The following is a 22,934-nucleotide window of genomic DNA, read 5'->3' as shown; positions in this document are numbered from 1 at the left end:
GAATATAAAGGATCAAATTTAAAAATACTTTCTTCTGCAAGTTTGGACTTCTTTAAATGTAACAAGCAAGATAAATTCTACAAAATTTTACAAAATCTGTTAGCAAACCAAGACAAAATTCAAGAAACTAAAGAGCTCTTCTATGACTATATCTGGGATCAGAAAATGACGATTCAATACTAAACAACTTGTGCTTATGAATCATATTAGATGATGTAGAGGTACAGGGATTATGTTACCACATCTGCAGCATCAGCATATTAGGCCTGCATCTTCCAGGAACATGCAACAATGATATCAGGAGTCTCTTCTGGGTATTAACTGAGTTTAAACAGCATTTCTTCAAGGTACTACTCAAATATATTAGCTTACAATTCCCCACGCTAAAGCTCCTATTTTCATCTATTCACAGCCTCAAGATCTTCCTGCTTAAGGGTTAAGCTAAGAAAGGAAGAAGTCTTCAGAGAGAGTTCCCATGGTGGACCAAGGTGGGTGAGTGGGCATTTTGAGCCAAGGAGGTAGTATGGTACCAAGACTGGTAAGGAGTCCTGAAAGATAGTAGTATGGTCACAGATCCTTGGGTGGTTTGGTATAAGTGGAAAGCAGGGTTTATACTTAATTGCTCTTTAACTGGCATTTGGACACAAAGCACCAAGTGTTACTTTCAAAGTTTTAATCTCTTTTCTAGCTCATTAAGAAAATGTCCTATAAGAGCACTTCTAGAACTTATCCATATATCTTTTCTTGCTTTTCCCCACTAATCCTTACAAATCATATGCTTAACTCTTAAGCAAATTTCTTGTAAAAAGCATAAACTACTTCTTAACAATATCACCTAACAGAGATATTTAGGAAATTGACCTTTAATGGTTCAAGCACTATTCTAGGGTGGCATATCCAAAATTATTTTGCCTTTGACATTCCTACTGGATACAACCAACATGCATTTCCTGTAGAATATCCAGGACCAAGCAGAAGAATTACTTTCAAAGGGTTTTTTTTTACAATGGTCTACTCAGGATATTAGAGCCTGGCCGAAGGAAACAGTAAGGAGAATGGAGAAGGAAAAGCTCCATCAGCAGAACTTGACAGGCAAAGGAAAATGAACAGAAGTCAAGATGATTCTCAGGTTTATAATTTGGGTTACTGAGTGACTGGCAGCATCACTAACCATGGCAGGAAATGAAGTGAATACATAAGTCTGGAGAAGACCACGTACTAATTTTTGATGTTTTAAATTTCAGGTTTTCTGCTGAACTATCAGGTAGGCATTCTAAATAGCAAACTTAAGGACTGTAATGCTCAAGAGAGAAACTAGGGTGGATAAAAGAACACAGATATGACATAACAAAAAATAATGTGTTCAAGAAAGCATAACAATGAAGAAAAAAAAAGTCAGGCTGAAACCTTGGAAAACATGAACATTAAGGGACAGGAGTTAGTAATGATAGCTGAGAAAGAAGAGGTAAGAAAGAGAAACAGGAGAGAGTGATATCATGGAAGCCAAGAAAAAGAGGGTGTCAAGAACATGGGCACGATCAGCTAAATGGTTCACTCAGGATTTAACAATTAGGAACTATGTCCAAGGTTAATACAATTTCAACAAGTAGAGGAAGCAAAAGTAATAAAAACACTGTTGGGAGAAGGAAACAAAAAAGGAAGAGTGCAAAGTGTATTTGGCAAAGTGTATTTGGAACAGAATGTAGAAGAGTTTTGCTGGAATGGAAAGTTCACGTAGCAGAAGACAAGACAGGAAGTCTGGGCCAAAGACTTTGCATTCAAGATTTTATTCTATTTTAGATTTTATTCTGTGAGGAAGAAGAAAGACAAGTAGCTTTTCTTTTTTCTTTTTGAAACAACTACCCTGGTGACAACATTCATGATGAACTGGAATGACGAGAGTTACAAGCTATTAAGCAGTCTTAAAATTATCTAAACATAGTAATGAGGGCCTGAAAGAGGTTGGCAGTAGACAAAGTAAGAATTAAGAGATACATGAAGGAGAGATATTCTCTAATCCCAGTGTGCCCTAGATATTCCACTATTACTATATTATTATACTCATCACATTGCACCATAATCATCTGTGGTCTGGAGTATAATAATAATCATAGGGCTTCCCTGGTGGCAGAGTGGTTGGGAGTCCATCTGCCAATGCAGGGGACACGGGTTCAAGCCCTGGTCCGGGAAGATCCCACATGCCGCAGAGCAGCTGAGCCCGTGTGCCACAACCACTGAGCCCGTGCTCTAGAGCCCGAGAGCCACAACTACTGAGCCCACAAACCTAGAGCCCATGCTTCGTAACAAGAGAAGCCACTGCAATAAGAAGCCCACGCACCGCAACGAAGAGTAGCCCCCACTCGCCGCAACTACAGAAAGCCCACACGCAGCATAGAGAAAGCCCGCCTGCAGCAACGAAGACCCAACGCAACCAAAAATAAATAATAAAATAAATTTGTTAAAAAAAAACTGGGTCAATACTAAATAATTACTTGCTTTATTTATTCATTCATTCAAAAATATTTATTGAGTGACTATCAGTTTGCATTGGGACAAGGGGAACCAGATACAAAGCAAATAAAGTAACATATAGCAAATACTACAACAAAGTCACTGCAAAATGTAAAGAAACACAGGTAACACAGAACAAAGAATATAATGGAGGATGGGTAGAGAAGGCATGATGAAAATAGACCTAGAAGCTGTCCTGGAAGAGGAGACACCTATGTTGGGCTTTTTAAAAGATGAAGTGATTTAACAAGATAGCTAAGAAGCTGAATGGTATTCTGGAACAAAAGGAATAGTATGTGCAAAAGCATGGAGATGTCAAAAAGAGTTTCTCATCTTCATGGAAACATGACAGATATGTCATGGCACAGCTCATGGAAGACTTTCTGTACACTGATAAGGAATCTGACCCTTATCCTATAGTCCTGTGGGAAGAAACATCAGATGTGCATTAGAATGCCCTAAGGAGTACTCCAAATCCCCTAAAGCAGAGTGCAAGTACAGGCAGGAGATGGAGAAGCAAAAAACAGGGCAGAGCCACAGAAGATTTTTAAGCAATAACAAAACTTGTTTCAGAAATCCAAAAGTCAGTAGCAGCGGCTAAGGGAAGAAAACCTCGAGGAAAACTGAAGAAGATTAAGAAGCGATTGCAATAATGCTCCAGCACTAAATACTGACAACTACCTACTCAAACATAAATGAACCACAGAAAGAGGCACATAAATGCTGTAACTGTAATATGCGCTTTGAACCATGAGTTTCAGAACTCATCTCTGATAACAACTCAATAATCAGAAGCAATTACAGTAAAAGTACAATCAGGGACATTAAAAAAACAAAGGGAAAAAGAGTGGCCACCAAATTTTCCCCTTAAACGTACTTCATCTATACTTTAATTTAAAAGGTTTTTTTAATTAAAAAAAATTTTTTTTCTTTTTAAAAAAGATACTTCATAATAAAACTACCATAGCAGGCAGAGATTACTAAATCCAAATTTAGAACCTACCACATGGCTACTAGCACTGTGCAAAACTACTGAGAATGATAATCAGTAAAAAGTTACCAGAGGGCTTCCCTGGTGGCGCAGTGGTTGAGAGTCCGCCTGCCGATGCAGGGGACACGGGTTCGTGCCCCGGTCTGGGAAGATTCCACATGCCGCGGAGCAGCTAGGCCCGTGAGCCATGGCCGCTGAGCCTGCGCGTCTGGAGCCTGTGCTCCGCAACAGGAGAGGCCACAACAGTGAGAGGCCCGCGTACCGCAAAAAAAAAAAAGTTACCAGAGAAAAACTGGTCAATAACAACAACAACAACAAAGATTATTTAACGGATTCCTAATAATTCATTAAAAATTTTGTTACCCACATATAAAAACAACAGTTTTGAACTGATGAAAATTCACCAAACTGGGGGGAAGGGATGTTCTTTAATACCTATCTCCACTAGCCACTGTCTTCATTTGAAAAAAAATAGGTCAGTACATAAGGACACATATATGATAATGACAGACCTTAGGGTCACAGATAAGGATAAAATTAATTTCATTTATTTTTCAAAGAAATAGCTCCTGTAATTTTTTTTCTCTCTACTGGGTCATTCCATCAGCTACAAATATACTAGAAAAGCACCCATCTTTTAAAAAAATTAAAATTCCTTGACTCCACATCCCCTCCAGCCAGCACCCTGTTTTTCCTCAGTTTCAGTTGAGACTCCTTGAAAACACTGGCTGTCTCCAATTTCTCTCCTACAGGTCCCTCTTAAACCCTCTCCAATCAAGTTTTCATCTCCATTAGTCCACCATGAACAACTTAAGGTCACCAATGATTTTCCTTTTTTGTTTGTTTGGTTTTTTTTTGGTTGTACCACGAGGAATGAGGAATCCTCATTCCCTGACCAGGGATCAAACCCATGCCCCCTGCAATGAGTAGAAGTGCGGAGTCCTAACCACTGGACCTCCAAGGAATTCCCACCAATGATTTTCATATTGTTAAATCTAAGTCACATCTTAGTCCCCGATCTAACTGCAGCCAACACAACTGATCACTCACTTCCCCCTTCTTAAAACATTTCACTTGGCTTCAGAGATAACCACTCACTCTTCATTTTCCTTCTTTGGAGGGTGCTTCTTACTCTCATTTTTTAGCTCTAGCACTAACTCTCTCTCCAGGTCCCTCTCTCTCATTAGAGGACCCCAAGGCAAAGTCTCTGACTTCTCCAGTCACACTCACCTCCTAGATTATCTTAATCAGTTCTAATGGTATTAAATAAGATAATGGTATTATCTCTATGCCAATGACTGGAAATTTATATCCCCAGCCCCTCCTCTGAACTGAAATGCAGACTCATGTATACCCAGCTGTCTAGACAGTATCTCCACTTGGACTGCTAACATATCCAAAACTGAACGCATTACTCCCCCTAAAACCTGCTTCTCCTGCAGTCTTCCCCATCTTGGTAAACTCCATTCTTTCAGTGGTTCAGGTCAAAACCTACAACCCACATCTAATCCACCATCAAATTCTGTTGGCTCTGCCTTCAAAACATACTGTGAGCACTTCTCCTAACCCTGCCTAAAATCACCATCATCTCCCACATGGCATTATTGCTGAAGCCTGCTGAATTATCTCATTATGCCCGCCTATGACATTCTCTACACACCAGTGGAAAGGTCTATTTAAAACAAGTCAAAATCAATGGATGGCTTCCCACTTTCAGGGTAAAAGCCAAAAAGTTCTATTGGCCTGTAAGGCCACATATGATCTATTTTGCACTCCCACTACCATCCCTTTGGCCCCTTCACCCACCTCTCTGGCCTCATCTTCCACCAATCATTCCTCACAAGGCCTCCAATGATCTGTTTATCACTCCTCAAACAGGACAAGCATGCTTCAGACAAAAGACATCTGCACTCTTATTCCATCTTCCTCAAATGCTCTCCCCTAATATCTGTACAAATTAGATCACAACCTCACTTCTTCCACATCTCTGCTCACCACTGATCACTGCAGCATCCCCTGTGTTCTTTTCACCTTATTCTGCTTTGTTTTTTTCCACAGCAGTATAATAGCTGACATATTGCATACATACTTGTTTATTTTCTGTATCTTATTATTAGAATATAAGTTCCACAAGGTCAGAAAATGTGTTTTCTTCACTGCACCATTACTAGCAAGTGCCCAGCTGGTATTTGTTGAATGGAAAGATGGCATGAATGAGGAAAATCCAGATTCAGGATCTGGTCTCAAAGTCTGGGTTGAGGAAACTTACAGTGTAGAAATCCTCAAGTAGTGAAAAAAACATCAACTGCAAAAGTGGCCACAACAATGGCCAAGTCTACAAGTCTAGCTGATGCCAATAATAAATAAGGGCTGACAAGTCCAGACTATCTTAAAATAAAGAAAATAAGCTTGAGATAAAATGTTTAAATAAAAATAAAAGAAAGAAGAAGAAATGGCCATCCCTGCCTTGCTATTCCCTGTAAAGAAATACCACCTGGATATGTTTCCTGTAAGCTGGCCTACCAAGTTAGACCAAAATATTACCAGACCCATTCTACACACTTAAATAGCTGTTAGGAATAGTCCCTGCTTTTCTAAGGTATGGGCTTCTGAGAAAATTGTAACTCCGAACCCTAACGCTGGCTGCCAAGACATAATGGTCAGAGAAAGCTCTCAAATTTCCCCAAAGCACTCAGGCTGCAACCAAATATCATTAATGTAATGACAACAACAATTCAAAGTACCTTCTGGTGTCTGCCTATCTTCATTTTCTCTAGTGTATGCACTAGGGTATCTGTCATCAAGAGACTGTGGTATCTTGATATGGGGGGAGGGAGGTGTGTGGAGGGGGGAGAAGGGGAGAGAGAGAAAGAGAGGGAGGGAAAGAGAGAGAGAGCAAATTCAAAGAAACAGAACCTGGATTTATTTTTTTCCATTTTAAAGAGAGGTAGATTGCCAGGGAATAGAAAGCATCTGTTAAGATACAAGATGTCACCTGGGCTCTTCAATATGACACCAAAACAGAGATCACAGAAGAACCAAAACCCTGAGAAATCCAGCATTCCTCAGCTAAAGAGCTGTCTTGCATCTCCCATTACCATACATAGAATTGAAGAGATGGCGCAGGAGACCATGCCAAAATGGACAGCTGAGAGCAGTAATGGGGGAGGGAAGAGTGGTAACAACCATGGAAAAGCAGGGGAGAGGAATAATTACCCATGTTTTTTCTCTTTTCCCCCTTCCTATTCTACTTACCAAGTATAGAAGAAACTGGGCAGATGAATACAAGGAAGGACAACACAGACAGTGAAGGATAACGATGCTCTGAAGCAAAAGGTAGCAGAAGAAATCATGCACAAATTCCTTTTCTAAGTCACTCTTCGAAAAACAAACATGAAGTTATGAACTGACCGAGGAAATTTAAAATTTAAAACAAATTCCCACACCTTAGATAATGACAGAACTATACAAAGAGAAGAGAGATTCTTAATTATTTGGAATGATGGTCCTGGGGCATTTTTAAGATCAACAATCCTCAAAGATGATCTAAATATTTTCGAACTAACTTACTGATCAACATGGGAAAGGTGAAAATCTTTCACTTTCATGGACGCAGGCTTTAAGAATTCTCTGGCTTCCCCACGGCTCCAAATCTCAAAATAACCAATTTGAAGTCAGAGAGGTAACTCTGGGGGCATTCAAAGGCAATCAACTCAGCAGAGAAGAGCTAAAAACTCAGAGATTACACCTATCATACTCTTAATTGGTCAATTCACTTAAAAAGAAAGGAGCGTTCTGATTGGTTGCTCTCTATAGGCTGAGTCACGCCCCAGCATCAGCACCTGTAGCAAGAAGATGGTAGAAGCTAAAAGAGGGCACAGGATACTCTGAGAAAGGGGGAGGGGCGGGGGACCGGGGCGGGGGGCGGGGAGGTCAGTAACAAAGGAAAGACGATTTAATGCCATGCAGCCACTGGCCATCAGCAAATCACAGTAGTGCACACGAACCAAAACTGTTTGTAGCGTGAGGTGGCATTCCGTGTTTACTTCTGTGCGAATACTTCCCTCTCCTTAAGGCTCCTCTTCTAATCCTGCACTGATGGCTCTTCCCCCTCCTCCCTGACAACTGTCATTCTCTAGAGCTCCTCTTCCTCCAGCCACTTTTTGATTTTGGTGATTTGGTGTTTCCTACCCCCAGTTTAGTCTCTTGCCATCTTCCTGAATTAGCTCATCCTGTATTAGCTCATGCTTTCTACTCAGTCCCTGTCCTTGACAAGTACATAACCCAGTGGGGGAGGTAGTTGTGTCACTAAGTTAGGTACAATAAATCCCAGTCACTGCTATGAAAGAAATATAACAAAGCGCTGTGAGCGCATATTCATCTGTCATTACCCCACTTGATAACGTCCAAATCAACACTCCAGCTTCCCACTCTCTTATCAGTTACTAAGCCCCACAGCTTTCCATAATACCCCTGATCTCCACTTCCAACTTGCAGTTTAGGCTTCATTTCTCATTAGACCTATTTCAACCACTTCCTATCAGAAACACAATTCAATATATTTCCACTTTGCCACATCAGCCATCTCCCTAAAAGATATAACATACTATATCATCCCTTTGCTTTGAAACATCTAATATTTTTCCAGTACCTAAGAGATAAAGTTCAAATCCTTAGCAGAGAAAATAAAGTAATATAATATACTTTTCAAATAGAGCCCTTTAAAAGCAGGCTGTTTGAGTTCTGGTTCCGATGCTTCCTAGCTGTGTTACCTTTGGCGGGTCACCTTACCTCTCTTTCTCATGTGCAAAATGAGGATATGAAAAGAACCTACATCTTAGGGTTGTTATGAGGATTAAGTAAGAAATTCTATCCAAGTACCAGCAAAGTAACCAGCACTCAATCAATGTTAATTACTACACCAGGGTTGTCTCATCTATCTAGAATGTCTTACTCCCAAAGGAAGAAGATAACCAAGGTTTTATTTTCGTACATTTTAGAATGATTAATAAAAGTTAAATCAGAAATGATCTTCTAGTTAATCCGGAAACAACAAAAACTTCAATTAACCAAAAACTGCTTTCATGAAATTTTTGCCTAAATTTACTATAACTTATTAAAAAACAAATACCCATTTATAAAAAAAACTAGGTTAGTTTCGTTTTGTTTTGTTTCCTATTCAAGTTCAAGAAGAAAAAAGGTAGCAGTTTACCAATGGAAACTCACTTAGATATTTATAAGAATGTGATTCTCTATAGTATAAAATCCACAAAAATTAAATGCAATCTCAATTGCATATATTATTGTTAAAGATATATACATATAACAAAAAGAACCATAGAAGCTTAAGAAAATAAAAATATGCATCAGATGGTAGAGTGACATTTGTTCGTAGATCTCACAATCAAAAGATGAAATCACACACAAAAATTGTCAATGATTTTTTTTTGGTTTTTGTTGTTGTTGTCAATGACTTTAATAATTTTAAAACTGCAAAGTCTACAACAATAAAAATAACAAAAATAAAACAGATCACAAACATATTTCAAGAGAATAATATATTTATGATGCTAGGTACTAATGAAAATTGGTAAGAAGAGTCCAGTAAATTTATGGGCAAAGGACAAACAATTCATACAAAGGAGGAAATAAAATGAGAGAAATACTGCACTTCCTTTTCTATTGTGAATAGTGATCTTAGACAGCAGGTACCCTTATACCCATTTGAAAAAAAAAAGTTAAAAACAAAAGCCTGTAAAAGATAAAACTGGTCAACCAAACTGCTGGAAGCAGTAAAAAAAAAAATACTACCTTTCAGAAACAAACCTAGCAATATTTTTCAAAAGTGACAAAACCCTTCATACCTTTTGACCTTATAATCCCCCGCCTGGGGCTTTAGTCTAAAGGAAAGAAGCAAAACAAAGGACATCTCCATGTTAACTGCATCCCGTGAAAAACGGGAAGCAGCTGAGATGTCCAATAATTATAAATAAGTAAATAAATCAACTCACTGTAACACTGTATGATAATTTAAATATATAAAAACTATAGCAGTAATAAAACATAAATATGAAGGCAAAAATTGAACTGTAATGCTGTGATTACAGTACAAAATCATGTATATATGATGAGAAATGAATAAGAGAATATTTTAAGGTTTTTTTTTTCCTTATTTCTTTGACCATTAAGTTGTCTGTTAGAATTGATCAGGCCTCCCATAGGAAGTACACATTTCAAAACTAACTTTTCAAAGGCATAAAACCACAATTTTTCTTTTCCAAAAAACCTATCACATAGAAGTAATCAGATAGGCTCTTTTCACGTACAGACTAGCGATACATGTAATTTTAGCCATGCTATTAGCCAGCTGTAACCTTATTTTATTAAATCTCATTTTACCATCAAAATGTAACTGTATGTGGGGGTCTCCATATGGTGAGCAGAAGCCACTTATTAAGGAGCACTCTATCCAGCAATGAGGTCAAAAACCCCAGACGATTGGAATAGTGGAGGTTAGGTTTCTCCTATATCCTCAAATGAATCATCATGTTTCTTAGCCTCAAGGGCTCTTAAGACCCTAGAAGCAGCAGGCAATTAAGCAGCCAAAGAGATTGAAAGTGGAAGCTGATTTGCTCTCCATCTGAAAATTGACAACTTCCTCATTTTCCCCCAAAGCACCATGGAATAATGAAAAATACACAAGTGTGACATCAGGAGATGTGGGATACAAGTGACTCTTAGTAACTTCAAGTAAGTTTCTTGCCCTTTGGGGTGTCAGTCGTTTAACGGGTAAAATTTTTAAAGTTGAAACAAATAATCTATGAATTCTTTCAAGTTCAATATCCTACTAATAGACCCCTTTAACCAATATACGTCCAACTCTCTCAAAATCTCCCACTCTGATTATAAAACAAGACTTAGAAGTAGGCAACTGGGGGCAAGGACACAGATGGTCAAAAGATCTGGATCGTATCCCAGCTCTGTCCCCTTCTACCTGCATGACCTTGGGCAAATTTCTTTGTCTTAAAGTCCTAAATTAAAGAAACAGCAAGGGCTTCCCTGGTGGCGCAGTGGTTGAGGATCCGCCTGCCGATGCAGGGGGATCGTGCCCCGGTCCGGGAAGATCCCGCATGCGGCGGAGCAGCTGGGCCCGTGGGCCATGGCTGCTGAGCCTGCGCGTCCGGAGCCTGTGCTCCTTAACGGGAGAGGCCCATGTACCGCAAAAAAAAAAAAAAAAATTAAAGAAACAGCAATACTTACTGGCCATATTCTTTTTATTCTTGTGTCATAAAACATATTGGTTTTTTTCTGTCTTAAGTGGGGTTTTATTCCTAACCAGCAACAACAATTTTGACTTTATTCCTGGAAATTTTAAAGTACCTTGTGCAGTCACCTCTTCTAAGTTTTCTAACACAGAAAGAGGTAGTTAATATACTTTACCTATAAACTATATTCAAGATTAGGAGCATTCCTCAAAAGTTCATTCAGTAAACAGTTTGTGAGCACCTGTGCCATAAAACAGCATGTGTTAGAGTTGCAAAGGTCCCTTCCCTTAAGAAGCCCAAAAGTCTGGTGAACACAGCCATATTACCAAATCATTAACTACCAACTGACAAGTACTAACTACAGAATGTACAATGTACTAGTGGATCAGTGAAGACAAGTGAGATAAGATGTCTGGACAAGATTCAGAGGTGATAATTTGGTCAGGTCTTGAAGGGTAAGTTGTTTACTAGATGGAGAAGAATTCTCAATAGAGGCAACAGTGTAAAACCACAAAGGAAGATGACATCTTCAGAGAACTCTAAGTAGTCTTTATTCAGAGAGGGCAGGCAAAATGGTAGAAGATGAAATGAGAAACAAAGACAAGTACGAGAAATCGTGAAGGGCTCTGACTTTTATCAAATACAGATTATGAAGTGTCACTGCCAGACTTTTAAATATGAAATCAAAGTCCCCTCTTCTTCCCCAATCAAAGTTGAGTCAAGACAACAAACAGAAAATGAAGGTCTGGATGTGAAAAGGTACAATAAATTGCCTTGTTGTGTTTTTTTAAACGGAGAGTTCCTGCTGTTCAGGATGGCTTCTAGCAGTTTCTTACTATGGTGTATTAATACAACACTGAAGTAAAACAGTATGAATTACAGCTAAAGGTTCAAGAAAGTGTGTGTTTACCCAAAGATTATTTGACATCAGTGTTGTTGAGAACACTAAAGAAAACAAGCAAATAAGAAAATACTAAAGATACTAACTAATAAATTAAGAGAGGCAAACAGTAATAACATCTAAGACTGACTTCAGGCAAAACATTCAGGAATGTTTAAATCCTTATAATACATATATTGATTACAGATAAGACATGTTTTTTGTGACTATCTTTTGCAGAAGGCAAGTATCTTAAATGCCTTTTGGTTAAAGAAGACGTGCCACAACCAAACTCTCTTTAAAACTAGTCTAGAAGATGATGCTTAAGAAGAAGAAAAAGAAAAAACTGGCAAAATTAATAGGTTCCATTAATATTTTAATGCTCAGGAAAAAAAGGGAGAAACGAAATGCCTTTCAAAAGGTTATTTTGGAAAGCCTAAGCTCCATTTATCTCACCAATGGGAGTGAAACACAGATATTCCAATCTGGGACTACGAAGAGTCCCTGCATCAGTAATTTCCACACTGTTCAGGCCTAGTCTAGAACAGCAAGCCTAACTGGCTGGGTAGCCCACAAAGATGAATCTGCAATTACTGAAATTCAAACTCAAGCTTAGCCGTCAAATGCTCCCTCAAAGGAGTCATTCTCCCTTTGCCTGACAAAAAAGAGTAGGTGCATTAAAATATATATAGGTATGTATAAAAACAGCAGATGTCTAAAAAGGAGAGAGAAGAAGCATCTGAACCTATGGCAACGGTGTGGTCCACCAAAGTTTTGTCTCAGGATGTGTTTAGGGTGTGTCTTTGTTTGGGTCCAGTAATTAAAAAAAAAAAAAAACCACAGTCATTCGGGGCACCCCGGTACTTGGTACTTTCCCTATCATCCCTCACTAGCATCCTGGCTCTGAAATCACTGGGTATCTCAGCCTCGCCCTGATTTCTCCTTGAGAGAGGGCCGCAGCCGCAGCGGCCCACGGGCCCTGATATGCCTGTCACAGCCCCAGGGGCGAGGGGCGTCCGACTTCCCCGCTCCACGCCTGCCTGCCCTCAGGCGTCTCGCGGAGACTCCAGAGGGTCGCTCCGGAGAGCAGGAGGCCGGAGAACGCCACGGCCCTATCCCAGGCGCCCGGACCGGGGCCCCGGACCGCGCCCCCTGCCCAGGGCTGCCGCGGGCGCTCGCCCCGCCCCGACTCCGGCCCCTGCTCCCGCCCCGACCCCGACTCTCACCGTACGGAGGTCGCGCTGCCTCCTCAGCCGCGGCCCGGCTGTGGGTCGCCCAGCGACCTACAGGCCAAAGGACGGCAGGTGAGGCGAGGGGCCGCCCGTCACATCCCCGCTGGCCCAGCCGCCCGACCCACAGCAGCCAGCATCACGTCCACGGCCTGAGGGAGCGCTGGACTCCAGAGCCACCGCGCCCCCTCCCTCGGCCGGCGCCCGCCTGGACTCCGCCCTCCGGAGCCCCCGAACCGCGCGCGCGCAGCCCCGCCCCCCGGGACGCCCTGCGCAGGCGCGAGCCTCACGAGGTTAGGCCCCGCCTTTGGGCCCGCCCCTGCCGCCTGACTCCGGCTTCTGCCCATTTCTGGCACCGCCCCCGCCCTCTCGCCAGCCTTTCCCAGGCTACGCCCCCACTTCAGGACCCGCCCCCTTCTGCTGACCTTGCCTCTCTGCCCCCTGACTCAGGCCTTTCCTGCGCCCAGCTTGTGACGCCAGCCTGGTGGCTGACCCACCTATAGCCGGCCTCCTGGACCAACATTTGCGTCTTTACCTCGGTCAAAACTGTCAACTAAACCTCCTGACCCCGAAAAGTTAGGAGTAGTCTGAGCTTTGGGACTGACATGGGCTCCTCTCCCACATTTCGGTGAAGTGGACAGATCTAACATTTTGTGTTTTCAGGTCCATCCCTGTTTTCTGCCCTCCGGTGCTTGCTCTGGATAATGCCGGATCTTACTGAGAACCAACACTCTGCCGGATCTTACTGAGATTGAGTGGAAGAAATAGGCACACCGGAGTGCTGAGAGTGGAAACAGCTTCATGACATAATCAATCTGGTTTTCTTTTGCCGGAAGCCAGGTCCTCCTGCCCTCTGGGACTTCCATCAGCCATAGGCCTTCTCTTCCCCTCGTTTCTTCCTTGATGGCTTGGCTTGTTGAGTGCCCTTGCCCCTGGAAGCCTCCCTGGTCTAGCTGGATGTAAAAGCCCTGGAAGTTCCCCTGTCTGGCAATAGACTTACCTGAAATCCCTGTAGGCCACGCTTATCAGCAGCTCCACTGCAGTAAATAACTTTTGAGGATTTCTTGAGAAATACTGATTTCTTTCATGCCTCCAGATCAGTGATACTCCAAGGGGAAAGGGAGTGGAAATTACCAGACTGATATGAGGGGGCATGCCTGATTTGTAGAACCAGACTTCTCTTAATAATATACTTTTATATTTGGAAAATAGTGTCATGTTTAAAATCAACCCATAAAGTTAAAGATTGAATTTCTTGGAAGATAAGATGTATGCTTAAAATGTAGAGAAAGACTAGAACTAAACACTCTACGATTTATCTTTGGATTAAGTCAGGTCATTAGGCAAACACCAGACTGAACACTTGAACACACCCCTCAAGAACATCCCTCAAGAAATGCAGTTACTGGGCTTCCCTGGTGGCGCAGTGGTTGGGAGTCCGCCTGCCGATGCAGGGGGCACGGGTTCGTGCCCTGGTCCGGGAGGATCCCGCGTGCCGCGGAGCGGCTGGGCCCGTGAGCCGTGGCCGCTGGGCCTGTGAATCCGGGGCCTGTGCTCCGCGGTGGGAGAGGCCACAACGGTGAGAGGCCCGCGTACCAAAAAAAAAAAAAGAAATGCAGTTACCAGCATGTGCTTTGGGGTTTATGCCATCAGCTAAATTGAGAGGTGGTACAAGAAATGTCTCCTCGAGCTTCCCTGGGCGCAGTGGTTAAGAATCTGCCTGCCAATGCAGGGGACACGGGTTCAAGCCCTGGTCCAGGAAGATCCCACATGCTGCAGAGCAACTAAGCCCGTGCGCCACAACGACTGAGCCTGTGCTGTAGAGCCCGCGAGCCACAACTACTGAGCCTGCCTGCTGCAACTACTGAAGCCGGCGCACCTAGAGCCCATGCTCTGCAACAAGAGCAGCCACCGCAATGAGAAGCCCGCGCACCGCAACAAAGAGTAGCCCCCACTCGACGCAACCAGAGAAAACCCACACGCAGTAGCGAAGACCCAACCCAGCCAAAAATAAAAATAAATAAATTAATTAATTAAAAGAAAGAAAGAAATGTCTCCTAACAGCTTGTATGCGGGAATTGGAGAAGATGCTACATACTAGACAGTCTGCATATGAGGATCTAGGAAAGGAACATCTCTGTTCCAAAAACCAGAAAGAGCTATGCTATAGCTCTTATATAGGTTGCTATCTTGTGATTCTCTAAAGACTTGAAGTGATTATGTTTTCTCTTTTCTTTAGCAGCTCTTAAATACTGTCACCTTTCCCTTCTTCCTCTACAAAGGTTACTGGGGGCTTGCTGTGTATGAATATTTCCCAACTTCATCTAATTTTCCTTATTGCTGTTTAGTCTTTATCCCAATTTCCTCATTTACTTGGTTGTTATCATGTCACATTAGTTCTGTCAGGCACATCAAGCTATATATAGAAAAGCTTTTAATATTAAATATAAATATATTGTATATACATATTATATATATCGTTAGAAGTCTGACCTCTGAGAGTCTGAAGCCTGCTTATGACTGAGGTTAAATGTGAGAGGGCAGATCAAGATGAGCAGTGGTTCACAAATTTTAGTTAGAATTACCTGGGGAGCTTAGCAAACTGTAGCTTGCTGGGCACCACCCCCCAGAGTTTCTGATTCAGAAGGCCTGGGTGGTACCCAAAAATCTGTAGTTCTAATAAGTTCCTGGGAGGAATAATGCCCAGGGACCACACCGTAAGAACCATTGCACTAAACTACCTCTTCAACAATCTATTCTACAATCATCCTAATCAGGTAGGAGATGACCATCTCCCAGAAACCCATGAATGACTGATGGGAGACAAAGGTTTAAGTGTCATGTGTTATGTGGATAAGTAACCCAACTGTGGCAGCCTTCAACACAGGCTAGGCAGCAGAGAAGGCCTGAGAAGGCCAGGGTATAACCCCAGCCCCACGAGCAGGGGAAGTAGAACAGAAGATGAAGAGTCAGGGGCAGATGTATAAAATGCTGTGGTGGGAATGTTGGTAGTTTGACAAACCTTCCCAGTGTTTTTTGGGATGGGCCCAGTGGTGTCAGGAAAACAGGGAATCAGATGATCTTTTGGATCGCAGTCTGGACTTGCTTATTAAGAAAAATGGGATGATAGCACAGAATGTTTGGAGGAAGGGGTGTCTGCCTTACAGATGTCTGTATGGGAATGAGTCTAGAGAAGAGTCAGCAAGCATATTTATACATTTTTACTATGCATGTTTATTAGATTAAAAAAGTATCTACAATAGGATCATAATAGGTAAAACAAGGAAAAGACTTCTCACAATTCTCAAACACACTTAATACAATCATAATAATATTTCAGTGTATTTTCTTAAGTTTATAGACATCTTAACATGTTTTACTAGTTTGGAGTTAATATTCCTAGGGACTTCTGTATTTATTTATTTATTTATAGCTTAAATACTGTAATACACATTTATTATCTTTAAAAAGATGCTCAACATCACTAATCATCAGTGAAATGCACATCAAAACCAAAATGAGATATCACTTCACACTTGTTAGAATGGTTATCATCGAAAAGACTAGAAATACATGTTGGTGAGGATGTGGTGAAAAGGGAACCCTTGTGCACTGTTGGTGGGAATGTAAATTGATGCAGTCACTATGAAAACAGTATGAAGTTTCCTCAAAAAATTAAAAATAGAACTACCGAATGATCCCACGATTCTACTTCTGGATTTTCATCTGAAGAAAATCAAGATACTAACTTGAAAAGATACATGAACTCCTGTGTTCAGTGCAGCATTATTTACAATACCCAAGATATGGAAACAGCTGTGTTGTTGACAGATGAATGGATAAAGAAGATTTGGTATATATACAATGGAATATTATTCAGAGAAGAAAAAAAGAAATCTTGCCATTTGTGACAATGTGGATGGACCTCGAAGACATTACATGAAGTGATAAGTAAGACAGAGAAAGACAAATACTGTATTATTTCTCTTATACATGGAATATAAAAAAAACAAAAAAACAAAAAAAACAAGCTCAAGCTCATAGATACAGAGAACAGACACATTAGTGGGTGCCAGATGTGGGGGTGTGAAAGGGTGGGAGAAATGGGTGAACTGTTTTTGGTTTTTTGGTTAAATAAGTTTCTTTTTTTTAAATGTTAAAAAAAAAAGGGAGAGAGAGAGAGATCACCTCATACCTTTTAGAATGGCTATAATTTAAAAAAGAACAAAAAAACAAGAGATAAAAAAATGCTGGCAAGGATGTGGAGAAAAGAGGACACTTGTGCAGTATTGTTGGGAGTGTAAATTGGTACAGCCAGTATGGAAAACACTACAGAGGTTCCTCAAAAAATTAAAAATAGCACTACCATATGACACAGCAATCCCACTTCTGGGTATATATTTGAAGGAAAGTAAAGCACTATCTTGAAGCTATATCTCTTTCTCAATGTTAATCACAGCATAATTCACAAGAGCCAAGACATGGATAAATAGATAAGGAAATTCTTAATTGAGAATGGTCTGTGGTCTCCTTTTATTGTGATAAAAATCTTTGGGACTTCCCTGGCGGTCCAGTGGTTAAGATTCTGTGCTTCCAGTACCCGGGGGGGCGGGGGGGGGGGTTGCAGACGCAGGTTCGATCCCTGGTCAGGGAACTAAGATCCACATGCCACATGGCAGGGCCAAAATAAAATGAAAAAAAAAAATTTACAGATGGAATAAAAATCTTTGGAATTTATCCTAAATGAGTTGAAATGTATTGGAATAAAAACCTGATAATCTTCATCAGGTTTAGAGATTAATATTATATATAGTTTAAGTAACAATGAAATTATCTGACCTTTAAAGATTATGTGGAATTTCGTTTGGCTTGGTGATTCTTTGTGTATTATTTTGTGCAATAACTCTTTAGCCTTTTCATTTCTTTTATAGCAATTAGTTTGTTTAGACTTTCTGTCTTTGTTAGGATCAATTTTGGCAACTTCTGTTTGCCTGAAAACATGCCCATTTCTTCTAAGTTTTCATGTTTATTTGCAGAGTTGCACAAAGTACTTTATTCTTAAAAATTGTTTTCTCTGTTTTTATGCTATTTCCCTTTTATTTTTGTGATTTCTTTCTTTTTAAAGCATAAGTTAGCTAGTGGTTTACCCCCTTTTATGCGATTTCCCTCTTACATTTGTGATTTCTCCCTTTTTAAAGCTTAAGTTAGCTAATTGTTTGTGTATTTTGTTGTGTTTTTCAAATAACCAACTTTTGGATTTATTAGTTCTACTCTTTTCTGTTTTCCAAGTCATTATTTATAATTTGATCTTTATTAGTTTCCTTCTCCTTTCTTTTAGTTACTTTTTTCCTAGCTTTCCATTTTGGTTGCTAAATTCATTTATATTGATGTTTTTATTTCTATTGCACCAGGTGTTTAAAGCTATAAGTTTTCCTGTGATAACAGCCTTAGTGGTATCACAGAGATTCTATGTCATGTTTTCATTATTATTATTTTCAAGAAATTCTGAAATCTTGTTTTTTTATTTTCCTTTTAATCCAATAGGTGTTTAATAGTTTTTTAAATTACCAGGAAAAAGGAAATTTTACGTTTTTAAGAAATTCTGTCACAAATTTCTAAAAGTTTTATTGCATTATGATCAGAGAATGTTATTTGTATGTTTCTATTCTTTGGAATTTCTTGAGATTTTCTTGGCAACCTAATATTTGGTTAATTTTCATGAATTTTCCATGTGCACTTCAAAAAATGGTATATTTTCTTTTCTATAGGTACAGAATCCAATATAGTTTTATAGAATTCCTTAGTTTCCCCTTCCTGCTTAACAATGAACAAGAAACCAAAATTGCAGCACACTAGAAGACAACCTCTAACACAGAAGACAGAGACCCAAACAAATAGACCTGAAAGGAAACAGAAACTCTGCAGGAAGAAGAAAACTACCCCCCATTCACTTGCCTCACAAAAAAAGTATAAATAATGTGTTTCAGGAAATATGAAAGAAATAAGAAATATCCTTGCATCCATGAAACAAGAATAGATGTCATAAAAAAAGAAATGTTCTGAAAACACTGTTCAAGAGCCTTTGGAAATGAAAAAGATGAATCAGCAATGAAAAAACTCAATAGAAGGGATAGAAAATAAAATTGAGGAACTCTCCCAGAAATTGATGAAAACGGAAAAAGAGATTGAGAACAGGAGATTAAATAATTTAATGAGATCTCCTGAAGGTGTGCCAAGTTCCTGGGGTAAAAAGAGGAAGCTCCTCACTAGCAGATGATTCACTAGGGGACATGGATTTCATAGGCTTTCCCAGGAGGCTGGGCAGGCAGCATCTAGGGCAAGTGCCCACTCCCACAGTTTCCTCTCCCCACTGTGCAGCCTGCCCTGGCTGGTTGCCTCTGGTGTAGGACAGCCCTTCTCTAGTCTGACGTCCACCCTGGCCACTCCAACAGAACTCCCTACAGTCCTCTGCCCCCACTGGCATTAGACCTGACCCTTTCCCAACTATATACCACAGATGGGACCACACAAGTATGGGCCAGTTACTGGACCCCAGGACCTTTCAAAGGACTTCTTCCTGTCCCCTGCTCCCAGGCATTTCTTAGGGTGCTAGCTCCAAATCCATCTAGTACCTCTCCTACAAACTCTCATTTTACTTCTTTTCTGTCATAATATGACTTAAATTCCTTTCAGACAAAGCTTCTCAAAAAGGAGCTCTACTAAATGAAGGAGGGCCCACCAATCCTGAGAAACACAATGGCCACTCTGCTCCTTGGGGATGAGAGGAAATGCCTTAATTCTTTCTGGATGAGTCACTGTTCCTGAGGATGGTCAGAAGGCTACTTGCTAAAGCAGCAAAGGCATCAATGCAGGTTTAATTTTCATACCCTGGAATAAAACTATAATTCCATGTGACTCTTTAAACAAACATGTACGGACATGGAAAACTGCCAGGAAGTATTATATTTCAGTGAAAAACCAAGTTTCCCTGTGCTGGTGGAGCATGTAGCTCTGGTGTCTGTCTAGCTCTGAATCCTGGCTCTGCCACGTGCCACTGATGCTTTGTGAGGCTTTAGAAGTTACTTTCTCTGTCCCTCAGTGTTCATATCTATAAATGGAGAATAAATGAGGTTCTTATAAGAATAAGATGAATTAATATATGTAAGCTCTTAGAGTAATGCCTGGCACAGAGGAGGTGCTAAATAATTAGATATTAGTACAACACACTTCAATTCATGTAAAAATTAAAGTCGTAATGGGGATGTAAATTTATTTACACTATTATTCAGATATGCAGATATATTAGTTTGCTAGGGCTGCCATAACAAAGTACCAAAGACTGCGTGGCTTAAACAACAGAAATTTTTTTCTCAACTTCTAGAGGCTGGAAGTCCAAGATCAAGGTGTTGGCAGTGTTGGTTTCTTCTGAGGCCTCTCAACTTGGCCTGTAGATGGCCATCTGATCCCTGTGTCCCTCTGTGTCTATGCCCTAATCTCTTCTTACAAGGATACCAGCATGTCGAATTAGGGCCCACACTAATGACTTCATTTTACCTTAATTACCACTTTAAAGACTCTATCTCCAAATACACTCAGTACAGGGGGTTAGGACTTCAGCATATGAATTTTAGGGGGACACAATTTAGCCCATAACAGCAGAGAAATTTAAATTCCTTTATTTGACTATAACTAATCTGACTTTTCCCCTGACTCCTTATCTGCTGGGTTTTGGAAAAAAATATATCAATCTGCTTAAAACTTGGACATAGCTGATCTTTTAAACAATAACTTTTAAGGAGTCTTTGATTATTTCCTGGTAAAAAGACCTGATATCTCTATGGCTTCATCTGTTCCCTGCTTCTCTCTCTAAGAAGATGTCTGAATTTATGGGGGATGGGAAGGGCTATAGCTTTTAAGACCTTATGGTGCTGGGGAAGAGTTGGGGTCCTCAAAGATGCTGTCTCCTGCCTTCTGTAGTCACTGGAGCAATGTCCCTTGTTTAACCTTCCAAGTGGAAGACTCCAAGTAAGGTAACGGGAGATATAGTCCTCTTGACTTGTTCAGGGCTCAGTAACTCTCTCTGGATGACTTAGCCTCACCTTGGCCCCTGCAAACACCACAGCGCCTCTGAAATCTGTCTGTGATCCCGGGCAATTGGCTCAACAATGGGCCAGGAAGGAAAGGGATGATGGGTGATCCCAAGGCTCAGGTCACTGAGGACATTGTAGAGAGGACTTCCAATATAGGGGGCGGGGATTCCAAATCAGCATGCAGGGTACATAGCAAATATGAGTTACATTATGAGCTAGTATCCATCCCAGTCTGGTGTAGTGATGGAGCCCAGAATCAACTTCTCCAAGCAATATGGACACTGTTGGCAGCACCTGAGCACTTCCAACTGACCCATCTTGTTCAGAGCTGGGCAGAGTGCAGGGGCCAGGCACCAGCAACCCAGAGAGGCTTCTGTCAGAAACTACACAGATTACCCTGGACCTTTAAGCTGGGTAAATGTGCCCATGTACCATCGGCCAGTAGTGGTGCCAGTGATGGGAAACCATCTGCTTAATGACCCATGGGCTGCCTTTTTCACTTCTTCCCAACTGGCTCCTATGCCAATTCTGCTGTCAGTTTCCCTGGCACTTGGGACTAATCATGGACAGGATTCCCATCGTAGGCCACTGACCAGTAGCCAGCTCTTCTAACAACCATAAAAGAGGATGTGCACCCTTGAGGAGTGAATGACATGCTCATGATGGAGAAGCAAGACATTAAGGGTCAGGCGGATGTTGGGCTGATCACACAGGTGTGTAGAGTACCATCTGGGTAGCCTGGGCATATTGGAATCCAACCTCCTGAAAGAACAATTCCAAATTCCTCTATACCCCCTGCCCTGCTCCACATGCACACTCCATACCCCCTCCTCAGGCTCACGCACTGAGTAGGACTGAGGTTTCAAGCTGAAAAATTAACTGTGTAGGTTGGAAAGGCAGGGGGCTGAGAATGGCTGATAGCTTTTAAATCAACAATTATAAATTAACCCTTGCCGTTACTAATAGCAGAGATTTAAAAATAAACATGAAAATATATTTCTTCAGAATTCTGAGTGGATGGTAGTTTATGACTTAGGTAGGGATGGGGAAAAACTTCAGCAAAATTCAACCTGACAGAGGTTACAACCACACCAGAATTTCTTTTTTCCTTCTAGGAAAAGTCAAGAGGTACGTGTCCAGTATCGTTATGGGGCTTGGCGCCATCGGTTTCTCTTGAAGTTCCTCTACCATCCCTAGGATGTGGCTCTCGCCTTCAAGGTCTAAGTCAACAACTGTGTTCTAAGCAGTAGGCTGGAGAAAGGAATGAAGAAAGGGCAAAAGGCATGCTCCAGCAGTCTCTTAAGGTAGGTTCCCGAAAGTGGCCACAGGACGCTTCCTCTTATATTTCCTCAGCCAAACTTTAGTTCATGGCCACACCTGGTTGTAGGGAGGCTGGCAAATGTGTTCTTTCCTCTCTACAGCTCTGTGCCCAGATATAAAATCTATGCCTATGAAGAAAAGGAGAATGTGTATTAGAGGCAGTTTCTACCACGGACGACTTCAGTGCAGTATCTGATTCCTTCTCCCTTCCATTCCCTCCTTTGCATTATCCTGAGCACGAGGGCATTAAGGCATGGAAGCCAGGAGACTCTGCTTGACACACCTGATCTGTGGACATGTCTGGAGAAAGGAATAGGAACCAAAAGCAAGCAGGAAATTGAGCAAAGTTTTTTATCCTTCCCGTGAGATTACAATGAACATATCAATATTATACAAGAAACAGCCATCAGGTTTTAGAGCATGTGAGAGGGAAGATTGGAGAATTAAAAAAACAAAACAAAACAAAACAAAAACAACTGGACTGAGAATAGGGACCTTCTAGTACGGTTATATTCTTGGTACCTAGAATACAACCTGTAACGTAGTGAGTATTCAAAACTATTTGTTGAATTGGGGAGAAAAAGGCTAACTTTTTAAGAAGTGATAATACAATAACCTGCATGATCAAGGAGTAAAGAAATTGAGATA

General features: G+C 41.0%; 1 protein-coding gene across 5 annotated transcripts in view; it reads right to left on the bottom strand.

The window, feature by feature from the left end:
• CCSER2 (coiled-coil serine rich protein 2) overlaps nt 1–13,071 on the bottom strand; it is a 154,863-nt gene extending 141,792 nt beyond the window's left edge. For all 5 annotated transcript variants that reach the window (XM_060125865.1, XM_060125864.1, XM_060125868.1 and 2 more), the window contains exon 1: nt 12,874–13,071. The gene's annotated coding sequence lies outside the window, so the exon portion shown is untranslated. The remainder of the gene's footprint in view (nt 1–12,873) is intronic.
• Between the last annotated feature and the right edge of the window lie 9,863 nt (nt 13,072–22,934).

This window comes from Lagenorhynchus albirostris, chromosome 16 (genome assembly GCF_949774975.1).
Source record: "Lagenorhynchus albirostris chromosome 16, mLagAlb1.1, whole genome shotgun sequence".
Taxonomy (NCBI): Eukaryota; Metazoa; Chordata; class Mammalia; order Artiodactyla; family Delphinidae; genus Lagenorhynchus; species Lagenorhynchus albirostris.
Note: the sequence above shows the minus strand (reverse complement) of the source record. Positions and strands in the feature narration are given on the sequence as shown.